The sequence below is a fragment of the Mchenga conophoros genome, linkage group LG4 (assembly GCF_057382185.1).
Source record: "Mchenga conophoros isolate Kocher_MC1m ecotype Shallow Benthic linkage group LG4, M_conophoros_male_GT1.1, whole genome shotgun sequence".
NCBI lineage: Eukaryota > Metazoa > Chordata > Actinopteri > Cichliformes > Cichlidae > Mchenga > Mchenga conophoros.
Window position 1 is genome coordinate 24,080,347 of NC_140529.1, and position 15,033 is coordinate 24,095,379.

The following is a 15,033-nucleotide window of genomic DNA, read 5'->3' on the forward strand; positions in this document are numbered from 1 at the left end:
GTTGTTCTGTTGGAAAGGGTGCTCAATGTGCTGCTGTCATGGCAACCGCGACCACAACGCTGGCGCACATTTCTTGAGGACCACTAAAGTCACTCCTCGACATGATTTCCAGCCACCCGCCCCACCTCGCCGCTCTCAGCATCATCTGCGCCGTCACGACCGCTCCTGTTGCTGTTTTTGGCTTCTCTTAGCTATTTTTAGTTTTGTGTTTTTTCTGTTGTTGTACAATTTGTGTTCTTTTTTTCTACTTCTTCTTCTTCCTCCCCCACCACCTTTGTCCACTGAAGTTGTTTGAGTGTTACTGAGGTTCACTGAGCTGAACCCTTGAAGGAAACCCTTCGGGGGAGGTGGGAGATTGCAAAAGCTTGGCTCTAGAGTGGGGTTTATTCTCTCCTGTCACATTTGCACAGCCCCAGGTGTGTGGGAGAGGTGAGCAGCTGAGGTCACAGCTGTCAGGGGGCCACACACGGGCTGCTGTGGATGAGAGGAAGATGCAGGTGTGCTTCCTCTTTTGTCTCCAGCCGGCTACTGCTCAGGAACAGGTAGCCCCAAAGGGGAGGCTGACCTCCCTGGGCAGCAGAATACAAGGTCAAGCACCATTAAGGAGAATGCCACTTACTGTAAGACCTTGCATAGTGTTATTAATAGCAGCAAAGTATTAGCGAGTGTAGACAGCTCTGCTAAGCCATCAGCTAACGCCATCATGCTGATACACTCCCACAGCCAGTAACTAGAAGACTGTGAATTTAGAGAATCATCATAAACGCACCTCGTATTTATAGTAATACACTTAATTGCGTTAAGCACAGCCACATGCCTAGTGGCCTTTTCAAAGTATTTTGTAGGGATCACTGCAGTTTTGCATTTTTCTGCAGGTTGGGAGCTTCCCTGAGTGGAAGCTGGAAGTTACAAGTGGTGTGAAAATAACATGCGAATGCTAAAAAATCAGTGGTATTCTCCTTTAATGTTGGACAGGAAGTAAGTGAGCCAGGAGCAGTTTGTTCTTTCTTTCTTTCTTTCTGCATAAGTGAACGGACTGCAGGTCAGGTCCATGCATAGGGGGGCTGTGCCTCGGTTTGCTGCTCGTGATGTCTGTGAATGCAACACACACATACATAAACGCACACAAATACAAAAATATATTTACCCTTGCAGGGTTTTTCCTGGCCTGCAGTGAACCTTCAGTGAGTTATTTTCCTGTAGGTTTGAACACTTCACATTAAAATTAAACCTTTAATTAAAAAAACAATTTGGTGATTCTGGCATAAGGTCTTTTAAAGGATCCCAAAAAGTCCTCTGTGAGGGGGAAAGCCCTGCACACAGTCTGCACTGTGTGCAAGCTAACATGGTTTTATTGTAGTAATTACTTTATCAGTGTCCAGATTAATTTGCACCACTCTTTGCTCACCACAAGTTCTTAGCTGTCTTGCCTTCATCAGGGTGATGTCTGAGGTTGTTTCTGGTCTCTTCCTACAAATAGAAACTGCATAAAATACAACAAAAAGAGTGCTCCTTTAACAAATATAATCAATTAGGTTTGAACCATGTAAATGGGACAATATTGCAGTGCTCTGTACCATTTATACTAACAGTGAGGGTGCGACTACAGTAGTTGCCACTCAGACACATCCTCCTCATCAGCACTGGTATAAGAGTAAAGGTAATAATCTGTGAATTTCTGAACTTTTATACTGATATATCTTTAAAGGAAGTAAAAACCAACACAATGGTGTCTTCAGCCCAGCTGGGCAGTGGTAGCACCAGTGTAAAGTTACAATGATCCTCAGGCAAGTTTTGAATTTACTAGAAGGCTCTTAGTTAGGATTTAGAAGTGGACTTATCAAGGTTGATTTGTTATGGATAACATCCTTGGGACGTGCGAGTCTCTCGAAAGTTAAAAAATAAAAATAAAAAATCAGTGAATGTTGAGATTGAACTGATAAGTCTGACTTCTGTCCATCGACACAACCTCGTAGCTCACACACTTCTGGATTAAACACGGCACCAAATTCAAACAGATACAATGTATCCATCCTATCTTCCATTGGCCTTCACAGAGCCTTTCCTTAACTAAACAAATAAAATAAAATAAAAAGTCACAAGAGGCAGAAATGATTCGTTTTCCACCAGCACTGGGGTGTCGGCACAGGATCGTTGGAACTACTGTTCTCACTGGGCGCGTTTGGAGCTACTGCAAGAAATTCAGCAGTGATTGGCAAATGCAGCCCACCGATTTGTCCAATGTGATTTTTATCTTCTTCCCACGGAAATTACCCCATCAAACCTGTCAAAATGTGAGCCAGTTCTTCAAAAATACACCACGGCAGAGCTGGCCCAGCATCAGTGCTGTGCTGGTGGGAAAAGAGGTGTCACTGCTGAAGCTGGAACCAGCAGAAGATTAGCATTTCTGATTTATTATCGAAATAGCTGCTGATTCATTCTCCTTCAGTCATTGCAGCTCTTTCACACATTCATACCATACTGTAAATGTAGGGAGCATGCAAGCTGCTGACCCTAGGACTTGTCCTGGAAAGTGTGTGTGTGTTGAACCGATCGCAGTCGCTCACTCGCCAAGTCTTAGACTTTTTGTTTTGTATTTTCTGTTTCCTGCTCAACTTTTCTTACTCTGTCTGATGATGTATACGGCTATTCTGTACACTTTGCAGTGCCCTGTCTTGGTTGGTTCAGTATTGTGCCATGACCTACTTCTTTTTTTTTTCTTTTTTTTTTTTTAAATAATGTACAGACACAAGAGGCAGGATTTCTGTATTAGAAAGCACTGTGCATTCAACAGTATAGGTAACAGACATAGAAGCACCACAAATGTATAAAAAAGAGAACTTCTTACCTCATTGTTTTTTGGTTTGTTTGTTTTTTTTGTTGGGTTTTTTTTTGTTTCAGCTATTATTTTCTAATGGTGGCAACATGTGTGCCCTCTAATTTGTCTCTTGCCTTGATCGGATGTCTACACGTAAAGCCTATGATCATAGGAAATTATTTATCACTGAATAAAAAGAGAAAAGTGGGTGTGTGTGACTCTGACACGGTCTCTGTGTTGTGCTTATTTAAAATGGGTGAATCTAATCGAGAGGAGGATGACGGGCGAAGCGGAGCAGAGCTTAATCTCATTATGTTTTTGTAGGATGTGGCCCAAATGTACTTTGCCTCTTCCTACTTCATTAAATCGAAAAAGAGCTTGTTCTCAGACACAAACCTGCTGTGATTTGAGAGCAGCTACCCATGATGCATCAGTGAAGTGCTTTCTGAGTGCATTTTGTTAAATACTCAATGGTTTCTCGCTCTCACGCCGAGCCAGACCTCCAGCACCGCAGTGTCATAAACAAGAGGCGCACATTTCCTCTGGACCTGTGAAGATCGTGTCTCACTTTTTCTGCTCGCCCCTCAGTGACCTGGAAATCTATTTTTATAATTATCTAAGCTTAGTCACTTTTACTCCTTCTAATTTATTAGTCCCCCTCAAAGTACTCGCACCCAGATCAAAGCAGTGGGATAAATTTTAATCGGCCAATCGCATCACAGCAACTCGAGTACACATAGGCATGTATACCTGGTCAAGATGACCTGCTGAAGTTCAACTTGACATAAAGTGACTCTGAATGTGGCATGGCTGTTGGTGCCAGACGTGTTGGACGTGTTTCGGGATCTGCTGATCTACTGATATTTTCCCCACACAGCCACCTCAGGGTTTACAGAGACTACTCAGGCAAAGAAAAAATTTCTAGTGAGCAACGGTCCTCTGGATTGAAATGCCGGAGGTTCTGGGAGAATGGCCAGACTGGTTTGAGATGAAAGGCAATAGTTACAATACATTGAACCTTAATGCAGCAGAAGACCAAACTAAGTGCTACTGCTGTGATCTAAGAAGAGGAAACGGGATATAACTGGCAGAGGCTCAGCAAGAATGGAAATGTTTGGTCTGATAAGTCTAGGATTTCTGGCAGAGTCGTTGGCATAAACAGCAGAAAGCATGCATCCATCCTGGTCTGCTAGTGTGGGAATATTTTCTCTGCACACTTTGTGCACCACAGTCTACCTAAGTATCATTACTGACCAGGTCCAACTCTTTATGACCCATCCAACTCCAGTCCTCAAGGGCCGGTGTCCTGAAACAGGCAACTGGCAATTCAGCCATTTGATTTATGTTGCTGCAGCTCATGAGGGCATGAACATGGTGCAATAAAAGTCAATTTTTCCAAATGCTTACATTTATTTACATTTACTTGAGTAGGATTAGGGGTTGCCACCTTGGGGTGCAGTCAAGTCCTATAGTGTCTTGCTAATGACCTACTAATTTTATTCATGTGTGTTGCAGCGGGGACACATTTAAAAGTTTCAGGACATCAGGCCTGGAGGTCTGGAGTTTGACACACCTGCTCTAAAGGGTGCTTCTGAGAGGATACCACACCATGTCACAAGCTCTAATCCTCTACAACTGATGTGTTGAAGATGTCAATCTCACTGTACACAGATCCATTAGAGCACCTTTGGGACTTGATGGAACGGGAGAGTCACATCATGGATGTCCAGCTGACAAATCTGCATCAACTGTGTGATGCTATCATGTAAATATGGCGCAAAATCTCCATAGAGGAACAGTCCAGCAGCTTGTTGAATCTATGCCATGAAGAATTAAATCAGTAGCAACCCAGTACTAGCAATGAGTAGCTAATAAAGTGGCCCTTGAGTTATATACATAAGTAGCAGATAGATTTCTGCCTTTGATTTAGATATATCTGTTTAAATGAATATCCAGCACCTGCTACAAAAGATTAGAGCTGATGGGAAAACACGAGCAGCATTGACATTCATTGGTTTTCCTAAATAGAATTTCCTTTTCATTCACTAATAATGGCACTTACTTGGCAAAATCAATCTCAGGACTATTCACAAAAATCTACAAATAAGCACACAACCCAGGCCCATTAAAGCAGGCCTTTCTATTCATGTTTCTCATTCATTCAGCAGGAAGAGTCTCCTTCATTCATTTCTCACTTTCTCCTTGTCGGTGCACAGCTGAAGATGAAAAAGCACTGCTCCTCCCAGGACTGCACTCCCCATTAGCTTCTCTGTGACCTGCAGCGCCCAGTTCAGCTCCAGTGGTCTTTCCATTTAGGATTTCAGAAGGTCACAGCAATTCAGCTCAGTGCATCACATCAGGCCACTTTGCTCTGCTTTCTGATGACAACTTAGGGATGTTTGTAGAAAAACAAAAAATAAAAATATTTTCTGGAAATTTGATCTCAAGTATCACGAAAATCAGTGGTGGGCAGCATGTTTGTTTTTTCCCCAGAGGGCCGTGCTGACTCCTATAAAGTAAGAAAAGGGCCGCAGTTTGGATAATGACATTGAAACCGAATTCAAAGGAAGGAAAATAAACAGATATTTAACAAAATTTTAATTAGCCTGGATTTTTCCACTTGTCTGATGGGACAGTTCACTGATGAAACACAGCACTGGAATCCAGTTAAATACCAGCATAGACTAACTGCCGTCATCTGCCATAAGATTCGTTTATTAATGAAGTCTGCGTGCCTTTCCCCACTTGTTTCACTTGCAAAGCTTCTCTAGTACAGTGATCGTAATGATGGAAACCATTTAACTCTTTCAGTGGCTGAAAGAACCAGCAGCTGATGCTTTTTTTGGAAATATTAAATTTATGTCAAGAACCAACAGCAGAAATCTATGAGTGCTGTCTGCTACTGCAGTGGTTTCCTGCCTGGCTTCAAGATCCTTTCAGGAGGGACCTGGAATGAATCTAAGTTAATTACAGATGCATAAACAATAAATAAAACTTGAGCGTTTGCAGTCACGTTAGCAGGTCTGTGAGGTTGTTCTCGATCACAGCTGAGCTAACATCAGCTTAAATACCGATGTTTAGTTATGATTTTGATCATTTTAGGATGTTAGCATTCTGATTATGCTAACGATTTTGCTAATTCAGTTTATAGCTCAGTTTCTGAACTCAATTTTCTTAATTTCTTTCGTTTTATTGAATCGTTTCATATCATGTCATGTTAAATTGAATGCTTTCACTGTGGAGTCTCCAAATGTGAATAAACTAAGCACACGCTGTGATTTATGAGCTTGTAGGTCCACCTTTAGCAGCAACAGCTTGAATCATTTTCTGCCTGACTTTATCAGTCTCCCACATCATCGTGGAGGATTTTGGCCCACTCATCATTAAATGTTGCCTCCGTTCACTGAAGTTTGTCGGCATTGATTTTTGCACAGATCTCTTAATGTCACAGCACGGCATTTCAGTCAAGTTGGACTTTCTCTGGGTCTTTGCAACACCTTAATTATTTTTCTTTTTCACCCTTTCTGTTGGAGATTTGCTGTTTTGCTTGGGATCATTAACCTTTTGTGTTACCAAATTTTAGGTAAGCTTTAGACAACTGAAGACTCTAGAATACTTTGGTGCACAAAGGACTTCCTGGTAGACTCAGTGACTGCAAAGTGCCCAAAACAAATCCTAATCGTCTCCCATCTTCCACCACGCCGAACAGTCGGTATGTGGCATTTTCTTTTCACCAGATGAGCTTATATTTCCTCCTTGGCATCGTGTTAAAACACACCTGAATGCTCAAGACCAGCAAACTGCCCAAACTTCTGCTTTTATAGAGGTGCTCCCATTTTGCTGATCATCAATCTGATGATCATGATGAACACCTGGCTTGGAAGCAGAAAGGGTGTGTTCTTTTTTCACATCACCTTATGTATATGTAACCCGGGTTTAAAAGATGCATAAATAGTAAAAGATAAGTGAAGTCTGAGAATATAAATATCAAAGAGTTCATTTATTTAAATTTTCTTGTTTATTAAAAAGGTAAAAGTTCATGTAAAATTATTAAAAACATGTTTGCATTGTTTAAAATAAGTTATCTTTCTTTTCTTGTGAATTGTTTGTGAGAACTGTAATTTCCTACGGGGATAAGGTCGGTGAAGGTAACACAGGGTGGAGAAGGAAAAGGGAAAAAGAGACGAGAGCGCGAGAAGAGAGGGCGGTGGTGCGTGAGTTACACGGAGCATCCGGAGGAGTTAGCTTGTTTTTTATGTACTAAGAGTAAGTGTGTTTTGACTTTTCGGACAGATAAGTCACAGTGTCGGTAAGCTAGTGACATAACACGTAAAGTTTCAGCGTGAGTCTGGACTGTGTGCTTTGTTTCTTGCGGCTGTGCACGCATTAAGTTAAAGTGAGGCTAACCCAGCCGTTCGCTAATAAGGACTATTGTAGGCTGCCGTTTCGCTATAGTTGTGGAACGTAACAAGCTGCAGAGGATCGTTACCGAACTGGTTAACGACGGACACACCCCAGATAGTCACTCTGAGTGCCCGCGTCACTCAGAGTACCTCTGGCAACGTGGGAAGCTAAAACAGGTAGCTTGTGGAGCACGTGGAGATCACGGACCTTCCTCATCTTTGTGCTACTGCATTCAGAGCGGAGTGTTTCTGACGGAGCTGAAGACAACTTGTTACCTGGATTAAGCTGGTGGGAATTGCACGTTTCACAAGGTACTGAGTTTATTTATTTATTTTTTGCTCGTTGAGTGAAGAACTTCCGGTTGGGAGATCGTTTTGGATTTATACTGGAGCAATACAGGCCTGCAACATAGGGTTTATCTCTGCCGGCTTTAGGTTTAGTTTGGGACTATAATTGTTTTATCACTGGTGGTTTACACTGTATGTGTGGAGATTCTGTGTACAGTGGGTAAATTGCTGTGTGTGTTTTTGGTTTGCCTGAATACTGAAATCTGCCATTTTATTATTTTCTTGTTTTCATTGTTTGGTAAATTAAAGGAGGGTTGCAATGCTCTACTTTACATGGTGTATGACATGATTTACTGCACTATAGACACTAGTGTTAATTTTCGCGTGTAGTGCTACTGTTAAGGAATAAGCTTCATTGATCCCAGAAACAAAAGAGAAGTTAATTTAAAACATCGTACGAGAGTACACTAGAAAAAGAACCCAAAGCCCATTTATTTAATGGTATTGAGTAAATGAGGGCTACATAAAATGGAGGCACCGCTGGGATGTTTTTGGGTCTCATAGAAGTATTAAAGGAGCCACACGCTAAAAAAAAAATAAAATTAAAAGTTAACCTACAGTAGCTAGTTTATACTTCTTAGTATTTTTGGCTATTATGAGTATGGCAGACCACACCGGGCTCGCTGCAGAGCTGAAGAGGTGGTGTCGGGGTGAAGGTTTGGAGGAAGCTAAAGCACTCTTGGTTCTGGTTCCAGAAGAAGTGGAAATAGCCCAGATAGAAGAAACCTTGGAGACTATTAAGTGTCTAGGACGAGTCCGGGTTAGAGGGCGCTTGTTCCACACCCCCTTGAGCTGCCTAATGGTTCTCTGCGAGTGCAAACAAAGTATACCTAAAGATAATGCACCCAAGGAAGTGCTGGACCAGCACAGTGGTGAGAGATGGCCGATAGTGACTCTTAATGAATGTGCAGCTCGTGACGATTTTGCTGTGAAGTTGAAGAGTCTCTTAGACACTGAGGGTAGGACTATGGAAGACATACAAAGCTTATTTCGCAGCTTTGCTCCTCCGCAGCGCAGCTCTGATCCTTCCATAAACTCCACTGAGTCTGTCTTGCAAGCGGTTGGTGATTTTTTGGAGAAGGCACGTAAACCACAAGCTGAAGGTGGTTATCGGCGTTTGAGGCTGTTTTCAGGGAACTTACCAGTTCCCCCTAGTGAAGACCCCTTTGACCATTGGCTTGAGCAGGCATGGCTCATGGTAGAGGAAAGTGACTGTACAGACAAGGAGAAAAGGCGCAGGCTGATGGAAAGTTTAAAGGGGCCGGCGTTGGAGATTGCCAAATCGGTCCGTGAGTCAGACCCTGAGGCGGGCCCTGTTGAATACCTGGAGGCTTTGGAAAGCGCCTTTGGCAGTGCTGAGTCTGGGGATGATCTCTATTTTGCTTTCCGCTTAATGCAGCAACAATCAAGTGAAAAACTGTCTGATTTTCTGAGGCGTCTGGAGAGGGCCCTCAGTAAAGTTGTTCAGAGAGGAGGATTTCCAGCTTCTAGCAAAGACAAAGCTCGCCTAGAACAACTCCTGAGAGGGGCTGTTGTTTCCGATCTCATGCTAATTAATCTGCGCCTGAGAGAGAGAAAGTCCAAACCCCCAACTTTCCTCCAACTCTTAAGTGAGATTCGCACAGAGGAAGAGTATGAGGCATCAAGGAGGAAACTCAATACCTCAGTCCAGCATGTGCAGACAAAACCTTTAGGGACTGACAATACAGAAATACAAAGTCTCAAAGCTGAAGTTAAAGAGCTTAAGGCCAAGTTAGCCACCTGCATGACTAAGTCCCCTGATGTCAAAGAGAAAGGCCCGTCCTCAATGCAGTCAAGTGAGCCCAGTGACACCAAGGAACTGGCTGCTTTGAAAAAACAAGTGAAAAGACTGCAGCAGAAAGTAGCCCAAAGAGATACTGTTCCGGACTCCTCTTTAAAACTGGCTACCATGGCAGCAGTAGAGGCTAACTCAAAGACAAGGACCCCTTACCAGAACAGAACGCCTTTGGATGAGCAGTTCTGTTACCGTTGTGGGGAAAAGGGACATTTTGTCGCAAAGTGTCAAAATCCTGAAAATCAGAGCAAAGTTATTCGAAAGCTCATCCAAACTGTCAAGACACTGAAAGAAAGTTCAGGTACTTCAACAAGTAATGCCCCTGACACTGACTGTCATGTCAAGCAGGGTCTTCTGACTTCTCCCACCCCAGCTGGAATTCCGGAGGGACTGATTGGGCCCCCAAGTATTGTGCCACTTAAAGTGAATGGACAGCCCTGTAATGCCTTATTTGACAGTGGATCACAGGTCACCATAATATTCGAGTCCTGGTACAAAGCCCATCTGCCTTCCACCCCAGTGCATCCAGTCACTGGTCTCAACATTTGGGGTTTAAGTGAGTCCAATGTCAGTTACCCCTACCTCGGCTATGTTGTGGTAGATGTTGAGTACCCGGCTGAAGTGACTGGCACCAAACACACAGTACCTGTCCTTGCCCTGATCTGTCCAAGCCCAAAAGAAGAGCAGATTCCTGTCATTGTTGGCACTAACACCAGCCATGTCCGCAATTTGGTGCAGGAATGCAGAAAAGAGGGGCGTGACATAACCAAAAGCCTGGGCATCCAAATTCACAGGGAGTCGCTACCCACTTTCACAGACTCCATCACCCTAGGCTCTCAAGATGACCAGGTTGGCTGTGTGACTTGGCAGGGTTCAAATCCCTTGTCCTTACCCCCTGGAAAAGACTTGCAAATAACCTGCAAAGTTCATTTTCAGCAGACAGTTGGCAAAGAGATCTTGATGTTTGACTCTTCTCCCTTAGCTCCTCTGCCGGGTGATGTCCTGCTTCAACCCATGGTTGTGCCCGCCAATGCGGTACAAGTTAACAGCTTCAGGATCCTGGTGCAGAACCAGTCCGCCAGGGAAACCATTATCCCGGTTGGAACCGTCATGGGTCACCTTTATCGCACCGAAAGCGTCATCTCCATGCCAAACAAAGAACCAGAGACGACAGCATTTGACAGCAGCCAGATCGACTTTGGTGACTCTCCTGTGCCTGAAGAGTGGAAGGGCCGGCTTAGACAGAAACTAGCGGAACGCTCCCACGTCCTCTCAGTCCATGAATGGGACGTTGGCCTTGCAAAAGAGGTGGAGCACACCATCCGCCTGGCTGACACAAGACCTTTTCGGCAAAGATCACGTCGACTGGCACCTGCAGACATAGAGGATGTAAGAAAACATCTGCAAGAGTTACTCTGTGCCGGCATCATTAAAGAATCCCGTAGCCCCTATGCCTCACCAATTGTAATAGTTAGAAAGAAAAATGGCACCATACGGATGTGCATAGACTACAGGCTCCTTAACAGTCGGACCGTGCCAGACCAGTACACGACCCCCTGCATTGACGAAGCACTGGATTCTTTGTCTGGGAGCAAATGGTTCACAGTGCTGGATCTGCGTAGTGGATACTACCAGATTCCAATGGCAGAGGAAGATAAAGAGAAGACGGCGTTCATCTGTCCCCTAGGCTTTTTCCAATTTGAGAGAATGCCGCAGGGAATAACAGGAGCACCTGCGACTTTCCAGCGTCTAATGGAAAAAACAGTCGGAGACATGAACCTCCTCCAAGTCCTGGTTTACTTGGACGACCTGATTGTTTTCGGAAAGTCGCTGGAGGAACACGAAGAGCGGCTCATTAAAGTCCTAGATCGTCTTGGAGAAGCAGGACTAAAGATCTCCCTGGACAAATGTCAGTTTTGTCAGCCACAGGTGAAGTACCTCGGGCATATTGTGTCTGCCCAAGGTGTCTCTCCTGATCAGCAGAAGATTGAGGCTGTTACCACCTGGCCTCAGCCCCACGACCTAAAGACTCTGAGATCGTTCTTAGGTTTCTGCGGATACTATAGGCGATTCATTGCTAACTATGCTGCCATTGTGAGACCTCTCACTGAACTGACCAAAGGTTATGCTCCGACACAAAAGAGCAAGAAAAAGAGTCCAGACATCAACAAGTCCTACTTGAAAGAGTCAGAACCCTTTGGAGATCGGTGGGATGACGCCTGCAGCAAAGCCTTTCAGCAGATCATCCACTGCCTAACCCATGCACCGGTATTAGCCTTCGCTGATCCTACCAAGCCCTATGAGCTCCACGTGGACGCAAGCTTCAAAGGATTGGGGGCTGTCCTATACCAGCTACAAGAAGGGGACCTAAGGCCAGTTGCATTTGCCAGCAGGAAGTTAAGTCAGGCTGAGAAGAGGTACCCCATACATCAGCTGGAGTTCCTGTCATTAAAGTGGGCTGTGGTTGATCGCTTTCATGACTATCTGTATGGGGCGCGCTTTACAGTGCGAACAGATAATAACCCCTTGACTTATGTTCTGTCTACGGCAAAGCTCAATGCCGTGGGACACAGATGGTTAGCTGCTTTGTCCACGTATGACTTTGATGTCCATTACAGACCAGGCAAGCATAACATAGATGCAGACATCCTCTCCAGAAACTTTGACACTGATGCTGAATGGGAGACTATACCAGAGGCAGCTGTTAAATCCATCTGCAAAAGAGTACAAGTTTCAGAAAGCCCAGGGTGTCCCACCAGATGTGTCGACCAAACCGGGGCTTCCCCGGAATGCATCCCTGACATCTATGCATTTCCTCTTACAATGGAGTTACAGTCACTGGAACACGTCTCAAAAGCTGATCTCGCTAAGGCACAGAAAGAGGATCCAGTCATTGGTCCAGCGGTCAAAGCTGTTCAACAGAATTTATGGACAGGCAACACACCGGAGCTGTCGCTCCTAAAAAGAGAGAAAGATAAGCTGACCCTGCTGAGTGACGGTCTGCTCTATCGCATCACCAAATGTCACTCAGGGGAGGAGGTCCATCAGCTAGTCCTGCCAAAGGTGTATCATGATGTTGTGTTGAGATCAGTACACAATGACTCAGGACACCTCGGCATAGAGAGAACTCTGGATTTACTCCGTCGAAGGTTCTACTGGCCCAGAATGTTGCAAGACACTGAGGACCATATCAAAAGTTGTGGTGAATGCATAACACGCAAGACTCCTGCCCAGAGAGCCGCACCGCTTCACCAGATCTCCAGCAGTGGACCTATGGATCTGGTGTGCATTGACTTTCTCTCAATGGAGACGGATTCCAAGGGCATGAGAAATGTTTTAGTGGTCACAGATCACTTCACGCGCTACGCCCAGGCATTCCCGACCAAGAATCAGACGTCTCAAACAGTGGCCAAAATCCTAGTGGATAAGTTTTTCGTCCACTATGGTCTTCCGGCTCGTATCCATTCAGACCAGGGGCGAGACTTTGAGAGTCGTCTGATCAAAGACTTGTTGAAGAACATGGGGATACGGAAGTCGCGCACTACTCCGTATCATCCGCAAGGAGACCCTCAGCCAGAGCGGTTCAATCGAACGCTGCTTTCTATGTTGGGTACTCTAAGCACAGAAAAGAAACGTCAGTGGAGCCAGCATGTCCCTTATTTGGTCCATGCTTACAACAGTACAAAATGTGATGCAACTGGTTTTTCGCCATACTTCCTAATGTTTGGCCGTGAAGCCAGACTGCCAGTGGACTTGTGCTTTGGGACCACAATTGACAAAGCTGAGGAAAGTCATTCACGCTATGTGTCAAAGCTTAAAGAAGATCTCCGTCAAGCCTACAAGCTAGCATCCGAGACGGCAGACAAAGTCCATCAGAAGAACAAAAAGGGCTATGACAAGAGAGTTTGTTTCCAGTCTCTAGAGATAGGAGACAGAGTCCTACTAAAGAACTGGGGTCTCAAAGGGAAGCACAAGTTGCAAACAAGATGGAGTCCAATACCTTACCAAGTTGTTGGAAAAATGCCCAACCTTCCTGTCTACCAACTAAAGAAAGAGAATGGGAGTGGTCGTCTGAAAACAATCCACAGAGACCATATCCTTCCTATTGGCCAACATGTGAAATTGCCAATCCCTGAAGAAGGCAATAACTGTTGTGACAGACAAAAACCAAAGGGCAAGAAACCAAAGCAGGCCACAGTTGCGTCTGACCCTCAGCTGTCACAGGATTCTGATTCGTCCTCAGAAAGTGAATACTATGAGCCTCAGAGATACTACTACACTCAAGAAAGAGTGAGAGAAGCATTAAGACAGGCTCTTAGATCTCAAGCAGTGCCACAAGAGGATTGTGCAGGAGACCAGGATGACGTCAGTGATGAAACGGATTCTGATCAGCGCAGTGAAAAGGAGGAACTGCCACTGGAGGATGAAGACGTTAATCGGGACAGTGAGACTGAGCCCGACCACATGGTGGATATTCAGGAGGAGTCTGACCAAAATGAAGAAGATGATCAAGATTCTGCCCCAGAACCTGATCTGGATCCCATAACAGCCCGGTCTGCCAAAACTCAGAAACCAAATACACACCGTAATTTGTTGGGTGACACTCCTAAACTAAGGCCTAAGAGACAGATTAAACCAGTAGTTCGTTTAACCTATGATGAGCCAGGAAAAGCTAAAGATCAGCCTATCACTATTATACATAGAGGGGTTGTTATCACTATAGGCCAAGACTAAGAGCCAGAGTATGTAAAAAGGTCATCCTACTTCCCAAGTTCTTGTAGTTCCTTGGTAGTCTGTTGAGGACACCAGACATTTAGTGGGGGGAGGGTGTAACCCGGGTTTAAAAGATGCATAAATAGTAAAAGATAAGTGAAGTCTGAGAATATAAATATCAAAGAGTTCATTTATTTAAATTTTCTTGTTTATTAAAAAGGTAAAAGTTCATGTAAAATTATTAAAAACATGTTTGCATTGTTTAAAATAAGTTATCTTTCTTTTCTTGTGAATTGTTTGTGAGAACTGTAATTTCCTACGGGGATAAGGTCGGTGAAGGTAACACAGGGTGGAGAAGGAAAAGGGAAAAAGAGACGAGAGCGCGAGAAGAGAGGGCGGTGGTGCGTGAGTTACACGGAGCATCCGGAGGAGTTAGCTTGTTTTTTATGTACTAAGAGTAAGTGTGTTTTGACTTTTCGGACAGATAAGTCACAGTGTCGGTAAGCTAGTGACATAACACGTAAAGTTTCAGCGTGAGTCTGGACTGTGTGCTTTGTTTCTTGCGGCTGTGCACGCATTAAGTTAAAGTGAGGCTAACCCAGCCGTTCGCTAATAAGGACTATTGTAGGCTGCCGTTTCGCTATAGTTGTGGAACGTAACAAGCTGCAGAGGATCGTTACCGAACTGGTTAACGACGGACACACCCCAGATAGTCACTCTGAGTGCCCGCGTCACTCAGAGTACCTCTGGCAACGTGGGAAGCTAAAACAGGTAGCTTGTGGAGCACGTGGAGATCACGGACCTTCCTCATCTTTGTGCTACTGCATTCAGAGCGGAGTGTTTCTGACGGAGCTGAAGACAACTTGTTACCTGGATTAAGCTGGTGGGAATTGCACGTTTCACAAGGTACTGAGTTTATTTATTTATTTTTTGCT